At 43.9% G+C, this 13,012-nt stretch overlaps 1 pseudogene; it reads right to left on the bottom strand.

The window, feature by feature from the left end:
- Positions 1-13,012, bottom strand: part of LOC119310433 — a 45,240-nt pseudogene that overhangs the window by 27,452 nt on the left and 4,776 nt on the right.

Consider the following 13,012-nt stretch of genomic DNA (forward strand, 5'->3'; position numbering starts at 1 on the left):
CGCAATGTGACCAAGGAGTTGATCACGGGATGATGTGTTACGGAACGAGTAAAGTGACTTGCCGGTAACGAGATTGAACAAGGTATTGGATACCGACGATCGAATCTCGGGCAAGTAACATACCGATAGACAAAGGGAATTGAATACGGGATTGATTAAGTCCTTGACATCGTGGTTCATCCGATGAGATCATCGTGGAACATGTGGGAGCCATCATGGGTATCCAGATCCCGCTGTTGGTTATTGACCGGAGAATGTCCCGGTCATGTCTACATGTCTCCCGAACCCGTAGGGTCTACACACTTAAGGTTCGATGACGCTAGGGTTATAAAGGAAGTTTGTATGTGGTTACCGAATGTTGTTCGGAGTCCCGGATGAGATCCCGGACGTCACGAGAAGTTCCGAAATGGTCCGGAGGTAAAGATTTATATATGGGAAGTCCTATTTTGGCCACCGGAAAATGTTCGGGATTTTTCGGTATTGTACCGGGAAGGTTCTAGAAGGTTCCGGAGTGGGGCCCACCTGCATGGGGGGACCCACATGGACGTGGGTAGTGGGGGCAAGGCCCCACACCCCTGGTCAAGGCGCACCAAGATCTCCCCTTAGAAGGAATAAGATCATATCCCGAAGGGATAAGATCAAGATCCCTAAAAAGGGGGGATAACAATCGGTGGGGAAGGAAATAATGAGATTTCTTTCCTCCCACCTTGGCCAATGCCCCAATGGACTTGGAGGGCAAGAAACCAGCCCCTCCACCCCTATATATAGTGGGGAGGCGCATGGGAGCTATACACGAAGTTCTGGCACAGCCCTACCTCTCTTCCTACTCCTCCTCTCCCATGGTGCTTGGCGAAGCCCTGCTGGATTGCCACGCTCCTCCACCACCACCACGCCGTTGTGCTGCTGTTGAATGGAGTCTTCCTCAACCTCTCCCTCTCTCCTTGCTGGATCAAGGCGTGGGAGACGTCACCGGGCTGTACGTGTGTTGAACGCGGAGGTGCCGTCCGTTCGGCACTAGGATCATCGGTGATTTGAATCACGACGAGTACGACTCCATCAACCCCGTTCACTTGAACGCTTCCGCTTAGCGATCTACAAGGGTATGTAGATGCACTCTCTTTCTACTCGTTGCTGGTCTCTCCATAGATAGATCTTGGTGACACGTAGGAAAATTTTGAATTTCTGCTACGTTCCCCAACAATACAAGCACTACACATATCAATATGCAAATTCTTGATAAATATCAAATAATGATCTCAAGTAGACAGATCGACAGTAACAATGAATTATTGACATAAAGGAAGAGAATATTTACAAATAATTATAGAAGGTAGTTGAATAATTTCAGAATGGCAAGATTTACGGGCACATAATAAGTTTGGCCTTTTAAACAAACCTCTTTTAGCTTTCCACCAATGTCTTCCAGAAATTCATTGTCAGGATGAACGACCACCATCTCCCTGAAATTCAACTTAATTAACCCATATTGCATAGTTTAATGACAGCAATGATACTAATGAACACATCCGTTTTTATAGGTCTGATGAGAAAAAAAGAGTTACATCAAATATATTTATACTATTCTTCAAGCAGGATAAACATAGGGAATGCAAAAGCAAAATAAAAACCAAGCAAATATGTTACAGCACAACTACAACCAAAAAGGTTCATTCAACTTAATGGCTGTAAAGACGAAAAACAAAAACAAAAGTCTCCTTGAAGTTATCACTTGCCTTTCTACTGCATTTATATTTAGAGAAATACAAATCATATAATGCGATGTCAACAACTTTAACTAAATGTCCCTACATAAAAATAATATTACAGAAAATAAGATCATACAAGCAGGGTACGGACATACTTAAGTGGTGTTTTGAGAGCTTTGCTGCGCCGTTCTCGAATATTGCGAGCAAGATCAATGATGGTCATCATCCTGCTTACACTCTGCTCAACACGCCCATCTCTCTGATCATGTGTGGAAACAACGTATAACATGGAGTTACATGCAATTTCAATGGAACAAAAAATAGTAAATACTATTTTTGATATAAAAAGTTACCTCCCCAGTTGTGGATGGGAAACTACAAAAATGAATGCTCTGCTCTGAATTACTTGAAACCTTTCGCAGATTTTGATAAAGAACCTCAGAAAAGAAAGGCGTAAATGGAGCCATCGCCACACAAGTTGTTACAAGTGCCTAAAATGCAGGTTAACATGCCTTAGAGAATTGTAGAGAGAACCACCAAGAAGGTATAGCTAATTTCCTTATCAAAATTAAGAAGAGGACACTAGGAATAAAATCATCACCTAAACTAACCTAGTAATGGAAAGGTGTATGTAAAAATGCTAAAACAGAAAGTCATGATACGGTCATACAAGGTGGGAAGAGATGCAAATGACACCTTAAGATTTTGTGATACAGGAATATTTCATATATCACTAGAAGATAACATAAAATCATCAATCCATAGACAATTTGCAACATTACTATCTCCTAGACTAAGTTTGAAACTGTGCTTCACTGGATATATTTATATATACTTACATGATAGAGAGTTGAAAGTGAAACTTTACAGTCTTCTTCTCCAGTGCGTCCTTTTAGCCGTTTGCGGTTGAAACGCACGTATATATTAGTAAGATTGTCAATGTATTTTACCAAATATGGCACAACCTGCAAAGGTAGGCAAGCGAACAAATTACCTAAGTGACTATCACATATAATGCATATATGTCCATGAAACTAATATTGAAAAGATAATCGGTTGAGCAGTCAACCGTGTAAAGCCGATAGGCATCCATCTCCTACCGAACAAAGCTGACCAGACTTTCAGTTGCGGACTTTATCCAATGATCTAACACATTGGATGATTTCAGAAGTGAAGTTTGATCAATCGGAGAAAATGCTCCGAGGCCCTCAACCTCAAATCTCTTCGCATTTTGGACAAGAAATCTATATGCATTATACCATGGGAGGAAAACATCTTTCACCTGGTCAATTTAAAACATGTGAAATTGGGTGAATACACTTTTATCAAGAAAAGAGCATAACTGAAGCATAATTGATGTGAATTACACGCAGACCATTACCATTGTTAATTATACTAACTGACAATGTAAATCTATATACAGTACAAGAGGACTGAACAGGACACACCCAAACCCTAGACACTAGGAAGTGACCATAATCAAATTTGACCATAATACCGTTTAACAAGCATAACCACATGGTATAACGGAGCCTGAAGGGTTGAAGAAACACACTTACAACACCAAAAAGACCACTCCTTTTGAATCGTAGAGACTCTGCGCGTACAACTGGCGAATTTACCAAATACAGCCTCAACGCATCCTACAAAGAAGAGAAACAACAACTTAATTATGAATTCTAACTCGGAATAATAAGGCGAACATAATTCACAAGCCTTACTAAGTCGAAATGCATATAAATGCAGACCAAACAATATTACAGTGTGTAGACTAAAGCATCAACCATATAATGTAAAAATGAGTAAAAGCCCGACTTTCGAAGAAACACCACATACCGCTCCGTATTCATCAATGACTTTTGTTGGAGCAGGGTAATTCTTTTTACTCTTGCTCATTTTCTTACCATCCTCGGCCAAGACAAGACCATTGCAAATAAGATTCTTAAAAGCAGGCTTCCCAAACAATGTTGTTGATAACACCATCAAAGTATAGAACCTGTAGGATGAAGTGGAATCATACAAGTGAGTTCCGTATCAACATTAATGAATGGGCTTTTTTTTTAGACCAATTAATGAATAGGCATGAAGTAGAGTAGTCAGATTGGACATTTTCAGTGCCGTATACTCAAACACATTCTATACTGTTGAACTGGTATGGGCCTGGCCCATCTCCCTTGGCCCATAAGGCCCAGCCCATGTAGAAGACCTAGAAGAGGGGGAGGGCTGGTCGTTGTCTGAGGCAGAGTGCAAGCCACAACATAAGCTCCTTGTTCCTAAATGGTATCATACGCCGGTGACGACAGGTCCTGACGGGAAGGCGGCAGAGTCCGGGGGGAATCAGCAGCGAAGGCGAGGTGGCGCCGTGCGGGCTGTGCGCGCGCGACACGAGGCACGGCGAAGCTGCGCAGGAGGTGCGGTTCGTCGGCTGCGCGGCAGAGGAAGAAGGCGAAGTGTGGCCGCTGCTTGTGTGGCTGCGTGGCAGAGGGAGAAGCCAAGGTGCGGCTTCTGCTTGCTGCTGCGTCACATGAAGAAGGCGGGGTGCGGCTGCTCACCCTCGATCTGGAGCAAGACAAAAGTGCTGGTGGTGATCTGCACTGCTATGTGTCTTTGGCTCTTTGCTGCTGCTACTGCTGAGGCTGCTGCTTCCTGAAGCTGTTCGTTGCTGCTGCTGATTGCATGGAAGAAGGTGGCAGTGTCTTCTGCTGCTAATCCTCCTGAGTCCTGAGGTTGGTTCTGTGCTGCTGCTGCTGCTGCATGAAGGGCGACAGTTGCCAAGCGTGTTGGAAGTGTAGCTGCTGCGTGCAGCTGCTTGCCAGGAGATGGGAACTTTGCTGCTGGGTGCAGCTGGTCAGGGGTTGCATCAATGACCACGTGTTGCTGACGTCCAAGCAGCAGCCAAGATGGCTGATTCGAAATTCCTCACCGAGGCTCTCGAGAAATCACCCTATTCCTCACCTCCACGATGGAGGGCTCGAGGGCCATCGTTCCTCGATAGGAAGTGGTTCAGAAGATCGAGTTGTCGCCCACTATCATCAAGCTAGAGGGGGTTACCAGGTATCTGAGTTGGTCTCAGAGAGCAATGCTGGCAAACTAGAGGGGGTTACCAACTATCTGAGTTGGTCTCGGAGGGCAATGCGGGCTGTGGAGCAGAAGGAGCTTGATGGGTACTTGTTGGGTATTGTTGAAGAACCAAGAGACAAAACTAGTGCAGATGGAAAGAGGTGGAAGGTCATCAACTCTTTGCTTATTGGGTGGTTGTTGAACTCGGTGGTGCCCTCCATTGGACGCCCTGTCGAGGGCCTATCCACATCTGCTGAGATATGGAAGACTCTGTCCACCCAATACTCCAGTAAGGGCAATGTCATGCGCATTGCTCAGATTGATTGGAAGATTAGTCAGCTGTGCCAAGGTGACATGTCAGTGATGGCATATATGACAGAGCTGCAGGCACTATGGGCAGACCAGGATTACTGTGATCCTCTAGAACTCTATGATGCAGCTTGCATCGAGTTAGGTCAAAAGTGAATCGCACGCAGGTGTGTGCTGAAACTTTTGGAGGGGCTCAAAGGTTGTTTTGATGCCAGGAAGGCATCCTTGCTGCAACAAACTTTCCTGCTTGCTATTGATGAGGCTATTGCAGCCATAACTCAAGAGGAGGTGTGGCTATCTCTTGAGAAGGCAGACGTAAAGGCTGTGCCGACTTTGACTTTTGCCGATACTGAACACAGGGAGTGGAGAGAGACCAGGGACTGTTTTACTTGTGGGGAGAAAGATCACCTGAAGTGGAACTGTCCAAATCATGGTAGAGGCAGGGGATATAACAGCGGAGGAAGTGGCAGGACTCCTAGAGGTAGAGGTAGACACGCAGGGAACTTAGTAGGGGGTTCGACGGAACACATGGCAGTTGAAGGGGGCAGTGGGACGTCAAAGAGCGGACAAGTAGATGATGCTGCCTATGGAGACTTTTATCATTGGATCTCCACTAATGAAGGTAATCCTAAAAAGGCATCTCTTGCTACTAATGAGAATGCTCCAAAATGGGTTCTAGACTCTAGAGCTTCTAAGCATGTTGCGGATAGATCTTGTGTGTTTGAGTCTCACAAGGGCCACTAGTAGAAAAACACCTAATAGTCCCGGTTCGTAAGGGCCTTTAGTCTCGGTTCATGAACCGGGACTAATGGGTCATTACTAATACCTCCACCCATTAGTCCCGGTTCAAACACGAACCGGGACCAATGTGCCTCCACGTGGCCCTGTGCGCCGAGCCCAGTCAGGGGGCCTTTGGTCCCGATTGGTGGCTCCAACCGGGACCAAAAGGCATCCACACATCAGCATTCCAGTGGCTAGGGTTTTTTTTTGAAAGGAGGGGGGGTTGGGGGTTTTGGGGGGTTAATTTAGGTGTTTCATATATTGTGTTACCTAGCTAATTAATAGAGAGAAGTGCCCTCTCTTATGTCCGTGCTTGGTCGACGCTACGTACTATATATACATAAGTGATCGAGAGAACCATTGAGTACAGAAGTTCGTCATGCATACCGAGAGAAGTGATCGATCGACCTCTCCTTCTCCGAGAGATTGGTCGAACAACAAGTTTTCGTATCATGTATCCGACGCTACTGGCTACATACATGTACAATATGTATAAGATCTCTTAATTACAAACCCCTAGCATTTGAAATCAATTTCCACATGGTATTCTCCGGCTTTACTGATGACGTGGTCAAGAAAGAATCCCGCCAATTCCTCTTGAATTGCTTTCATGCGATCTGGTTCTAGGAGTTCATTCCGCATTTGCCACGTCTAATTTGAAGAAGGGGGTTAATTAATACATATATATGAATAAAACTCAACAGAAATGATGGTGTAATAAAATGAAATTGTGAATATTATTGCTTACGCACTTCATATTGTCTTTTAGAGTAGCCCCGCTTGTTTTTCAAAGTCGTGGTGTGGATGAACTTGCACACGTAGTATCCACAGAAATCATTCCCTTCCTCCTGCCACAAGCATTTTACGAGAAATAAAGGTCAATCAAACTGATAATGAAGCATTATAAATGGCATTGATGAAAGTATAGCTATAGAATCAACGGGAGATGCGCGCAACTAGCTAGCCCAGTAGTACTTACTTTCGGGTATGTATATCGCAGCTCCTTCGGCAGTCCCGGAGCTACTGTGGTGAACTGTTTTCAAACCCTGCAAGACAAAGAAAATAATTATTATTACTTGAGATATTAGGAAATGAACAAAAAGTTGCCGATATGGTGCGATAATAATTGATTGAACTTACTTGCTAAGCATTTCAGTCGTGTCCGCATAGGTTTCGGGATTTTTCCGTCTCGAGTCTAAGACGGTTACTAGTCCCCGCTCAAACTTAATCTCCAGAACAATATAGTGGTACCTGCGCACGCATGCATAACTCATCAATTACATTACTATAACCTCGCTCGAGTAATAAGGGAAACCGAATATGCACACGACAGTAACACTCACTTGCCGTTTTAAGGAAAGAGTATGGTATCTTTATTTTGATTTTTGATCAACCATCGTAGCAAGTTGTCCTCGGCCTCTTTGACGTTCTTTTCAACCAGAAATACATCTATGATATTTGTGTTAATGAATCCAATATTATAAATTTCTTGTTTTTTGCACTCGACGATCTTCAATCTGCATAATATATTGAGGATAATTAATTATAAATACATGCAATGAAAAAGCCGAGCTATATATAGAGACTTAATGACAGAAATAGTACTTACAGGCAGTAGCAAAAGACCATTAATTTATCGATGGCCTTTTGATTGAAGAACGCGAAGAACTCATCAAATGGAACACACAACAGATCATTTGAAACGCGACAACGACGAGAAAGGAAAATAATTAAGGAAAAGGAAGAAAAGAGGAAGAAGGAAGAAGGAAGAAGAAGAAGAAGAAAAAAAGAGGAGAAGAATGGAATAGAGGAGAAGAAGAAAAAATTATATTCCTTTCTTCTTCTCCTCTTCTTTTTCTTCTTTTTTCCTCTTCTTATTTATTTCTCCTCTTCTTCCTCTCCTCTTCTTCCTCTTCTTATTTTCCTTTTTCCTCTCATTCTTTTTCTTCTTCTTCTTCCTTCTTCCTTCTTCCTCTTTTCTTCCTTTTCCTTATTATACTTTCTCCTCTACACTAACCTAAAATGCACTAACCTAAAATCAATATCTACTAACAACCTAAATAAAAAATTAATACATATATGAAAAAACATATATAAACAAAAAAATGCTATGAACATTATATTCATACATACATATATAGCCACATCCATTCATCATATATATAGCTACCACATACATATATACATTATATATATGAAAAAATGCAATGAACAAAAGAAATACACTTATGAAAAAAAATACTATGAACATGTACACACATATATATATATACACATACAAACACATATGCACAAAAAAATGCAAAAAAATGCTATGGAAATTGCAGGGGCGGCGGGGCGGCGCGCGGCGGCCGCACAGGGCAGGCACGGCACGCGCCGGCCGCGCAGGGCAGGGGCGGCGGCGCGGCGGCCGCGCAGGGACAAGGGCGGCGCGCAGGGGCGCGGGACGAGAGGGGCGCGGGAGCAGGCTGTGCTCACAGGGGGCGGCGGCGACGGCTCAGGCGAGCAGCCTGACGGCGGCGGTGGTGGCGGCGACGGCAAGGTGGAGCAGGGGCGTCGGGCGGCGACGGCGACGAGGAGGAGCAGGGGGCGTCGGGGGAGAAGTGGACAATTTGGCCGGAAACTGCTAAGTGTTGCTTATATAGCAAACCCTTTAGTCCCGGTTGGTGGCACCAACCGGGACTAATGCACCCTTTAGTCCCGGTTGGTGCCACCAACCGGGACCAAAGGCCTCTTTTTCGGCAGCCCAAAGGGCGGGAACCGGCGCCTTTGGTACCGGTTGGTGCCACCAACCGGGACCAATGCCTCCCCCTCTCGAGCTCCTCTCCACCGCAGGCTTTCAGGCCTACTTGCTATTGCTTTGTCTGATGGGCCTTCTGGGCCTATTGCGGGCCTGAATCCTGGCCCATAGTAGGGTTTCATGTCGTATTCAGGCCGTGGGGGCCCAGTAGGAGGCATTTTTTTGTTTTTTTTTTGTTTTCTTTACTTATTGTTGCTATTTTTATTTTTTCGAGTTTTTTTGTTTTGTTTTCTGGATTAGTTATTTTCTTTTGTTTTTTGCTTTATTTTTCAATTCTTTTTGCTTTTAGTTTTAGGAAAATTATCAACTTTCTGTTAGTGCCATTAGATTTCAAATTTGAAAACACTTTTTTTGTTTTTTGTTTTCTTTCTTGCTTTATTTATTTTATTTTGTTTCTACTTACAACAAAATACTTATTTTTGTATTTTTGTTTTGTTTTCTGCATTATTTATTTTCTTTTGTTTTTTGCTTTATTTTATAATTTTGTTTCTACTTACAACAAAATACTTACTGTTGCTATTTTTAATTATTACGAGGGCCGAACTATAAGACATTAAAGCATTTCAAATGAACTCTGAAAAAGTTGAAAGTTGGCATGGTATCATAAATTGACCCACATAGAATGTGCATGTACAAAACGGACAATGGTATCATACTCGTGAGTTACAAAGTTGGCATGGTATCATCATAATAGTTGCGGGAGAAAGTCTTCACTTTTTCTTCGCTTTTGTCATTTGCTTATTGCGCCGTAACCATGGATAATCTTCATCGTTTATCAGGATGCTGGGGTCAGCCTTGACTTTTATGAAACTTTTCATAATCTTTAGACATGTCTGTCTTGTCCTCCACTCCCACGATGTCCCTTTTTCCTGAAAGAACTATGTGGTGCTTTGGCTCATCGTATGATGTATTCGCTTCCTTATCTTTTCTCTTTCTCAGTCTGGTAGACATGTCCTTCACATAGATAACCTGTGCCACATCATTGGCTAGGACGAACGGTTTGCCAGTGTACCCAAGATTTTTCAGATCCACTGTTGTCATTCCGTACTGTGTGTTTACCTGTACCCCGCCTCCTGACAGAATTACCCATTTGCACTTAAACAAAGGGACCTTAAAATCATGTCCGTAGTCAAGTTCCCATATGTCCACTATGTAACCATAATATGTGTCCTTTCCCCTCTCGGTTGTTGTATCAAAGCGGACACCGTTGTTTTGGTTGGTGCTCTTTTGATCTTGGTCAATCGTGTAAAATGTATTCCCGTTTATCTCATATCCTTTACAAATCAATACAGTCAAAGATATGGTCCCCTGGACAACAAGTACAGCTCATCACAAACAGTGTTGTCACCTCTGATACGTGCTTCCAACCAACTGCTGAAAGTCCTGATGTGTTCACATGTAATCCAGTCGTCGCACTGCTCCGGGTGTTTGGAGCGCAGACTATTATTGTGTTCATCAACATACAGGGTCACCAAGTAGAGTGATGTAGAACTGTGTAGTGTGCTTGAGACCAAGAATATCCGTCCCTGCATATTATTGAGTCCCTTCCAAGCGTGCCTTTTCCAGTTAGTCTCCCCTCGTACCGCGATTTAGGGAGACCTATCTTCTTAAGGCCAGGAATGAAGTCAACACAAAACTCGATGACATCCTCTGTTTGATGGCCCATGGAGATGCTTCCTTCTGGCCTAGCGTGATTACAGACATATTTCTTTAGGACTCCCATGAACCTCTCAAAGGGGTACATATTATGTAAAAATACGAGGCCCAGAATGACAATCTCGTCAACTAGATGAACTAGGACGTGCGTCATGATATTGAAGAAGGATGGTGGAAACACCAACTCGAAACTGACAAGACATTGCACCACATCACTCCTTAGCCTTGGTATGATTTCTGGATCGATCACCTTCTAAGAGATTGCATTGAGGAATGCACATAGCTTCACAATGGCTAATCGGACGTTTTCCGGTAGAAGCCCCCTCAATGCAACCGGAAGCAGTTGCGTCATAATCACGTGGCAGTCATGAGACTTTAGGTTCTGAAACTTTTTCTCTGTCATATTTATTATTCCTTTTATATTCGACGAGAAGCCAGTCGGGACCTTCATACTAAGCAGGCATTCAAAGAAGATTTCCTTCTCTTCTTTGGTAAGAGCATAGCTGGCAGGACCTTCATACTGCTTTGGAGGCATGCCGTCTTTTTCGTGCAAACTTTGTAGGTCCTCCCATGCCTCAGCTGTATCTTTTGTCTTCCCATACACGCCCAAGAAGCCTAGCAGGTTCACGCAAAGGTTCTTCGTCACGTGCATCACGTCGATCGAAGAGCGGACCTCTAGGTCTTTCCAGTAGGGTAGGTCCCAAAATATAGATTTCTTTTTCCACATGGGTGCGTGTCCCCCAGCGTCACTCGGAACAGCTAGTCCGCCGGGACCCTTTCCAAAGATTACGTGTAAATCATTGACCATAGCAAGTACGTGATCACCGGTACGCATGGCGGGCTTCTTCCGGTGATCTGCCTCGCCTTTGAAATGCTTGCCTTTCTTTCGACATTGATGGTTGGTCGGAAGAAATCGACGATGGCCCAGGTACACATTCTTCCTGCAGCTTGCCAGGTATATACTATCGGTGTCAAGTAAACAGTGCGTGCATGCGTGGTATCCCTTGTTTGTCTGACCTGAAAGGTTACTAAGAGCGGGCCAATCGTTGATGGTCACGAACATCAACGCCTTTAGGTTAAATTCCTTCTGTTTGTGCTCATCCCACGTACGTACACCGTTTCCATTCCACAGCTGTAAAAGTATTTCAACTAATGGCCTTAGGTACACATCAATGTCGTTGCCGGGTTGCTTAGGGCCTTGGATGAGAACTGGCATCATAATGAACTTCCGCTTCATGCACATCCAAGGAGGAAGATTATACATACATAGAGTCACGGGCCAGGTGCTATGATTGCTGCTCTGCTCCCTGAAAGGATTAATGCCATACGCGCTTAAAGCAAACCATACGTTCCTTGGCTCACTTGCAAACTCATCCCAGTACTTTTTCTCGATTTTTCTCCACTGTGATCCGTCGGCGGGTGCTCTCAACTTCCCGTCTTTCTTACGGTCCTCACTGTGCCATCGCATCAACTTGGCATGCTCTCCGTTTCTGAACAGACGTTTCAACCGTGGTATTATAGGAGCATACCACATCACCTTCGCAGGAACCCTCTTCCTGGGGGGCTCGCCGTCAACATCACCAGGGTCATCTCGTTTGATCTTATACCGTAATGCACCGCATATCGGGCATGCGTTCAGATCCTTGTACGCACCGCGGAAGAGGATGCAATCATTAGGGCATGCATGTATCTTCTGCACCTCCAATCCTAGAGGGCATACGACCTTCTTTGTTGCGTATGTACTGTCAAGCAATTCGTTATCCTTTGGAAGCTTCTTCTTCAATATTTTCAGTAGCTTCTCAAATCCTTTGTCAGGCACAGCATTCTCTGCCTTCCACTGCAGCAATTCCAGTACGGTACCGAGCTTTGTGTTGCCATCTTCGCAATTAGGGTACAATGACCCGGCGAAGATCATCATCATCGGGCACATCGTCTGGTTCCTCTTGATCTTTAGCAGCTTCGCCCGTTGCAGCATCATCGTGCACATCGTCTGGTTCCTCTTGATGTTCAGTAGCATCACCGTATTCAGGGGGCACATAGTTGTCATCGTACTCTTCTTCGCCGTCTTCCATCATAACCCCTATTTCTCCGTGCCTCGTCCAAACATTATAGTGTGGCATGAAACCCTTGTAAAGCAGGTGGGTGTGGAGGATTTTTCTGGTCAGAGTAAGACTTCGTATTCCCACATATAAGGCATGGACAACACATAAAATCATTTTGCTTGTTTGCCTCAGCCACTTCGAGAAAATCATGCACGCCCTTAATGTACTCGGAGGTGTGTCTTGAACTGTACATCTATTGCTGATTCATCTGCGTGCATTATATATAATTAAGTGTGTCAAAAATCATTACAGAACATCATGAATAGATAATTAAGTGACCAAATTAATAGAAGTTCATCATCACATTAAAACCAAAGTACATACATAGTTCTCATCTAACAACATAAAGCTCTGCAGAGCATCTAAATTAATTAAACCATACATTGAAACTATATGAAACATTTCAATGCGAAAACAAATGCGATCATAATCGCAACCAATGTAACAACTGATCCAACGGCATAATGATACCAAGCCTCGGTATGAATGGCATATTTTTTAATCTTTCTAATCTTCAAGCGCATTGCATCCATCTTGATCTTGTGATCATCGACGGCATCCGCAACATGCAACTCCAATATCATCTCCTCCTCCTCAAT

Source organism: Triticum dicoccoides, chromosome 5B (genome assembly GCF_002162155.2).
Source record: "Triticum dicoccoides isolate Atlit2015 ecotype Zavitan chromosome 5B, WEW_v2.0, whole genome shotgun sequence".
Taxonomy (NCBI): Eukaryota; Viridiplantae; Streptophyta; class Magnoliopsida; order Poales; family Poaceae; genus Triticum; species Triticum dicoccoides.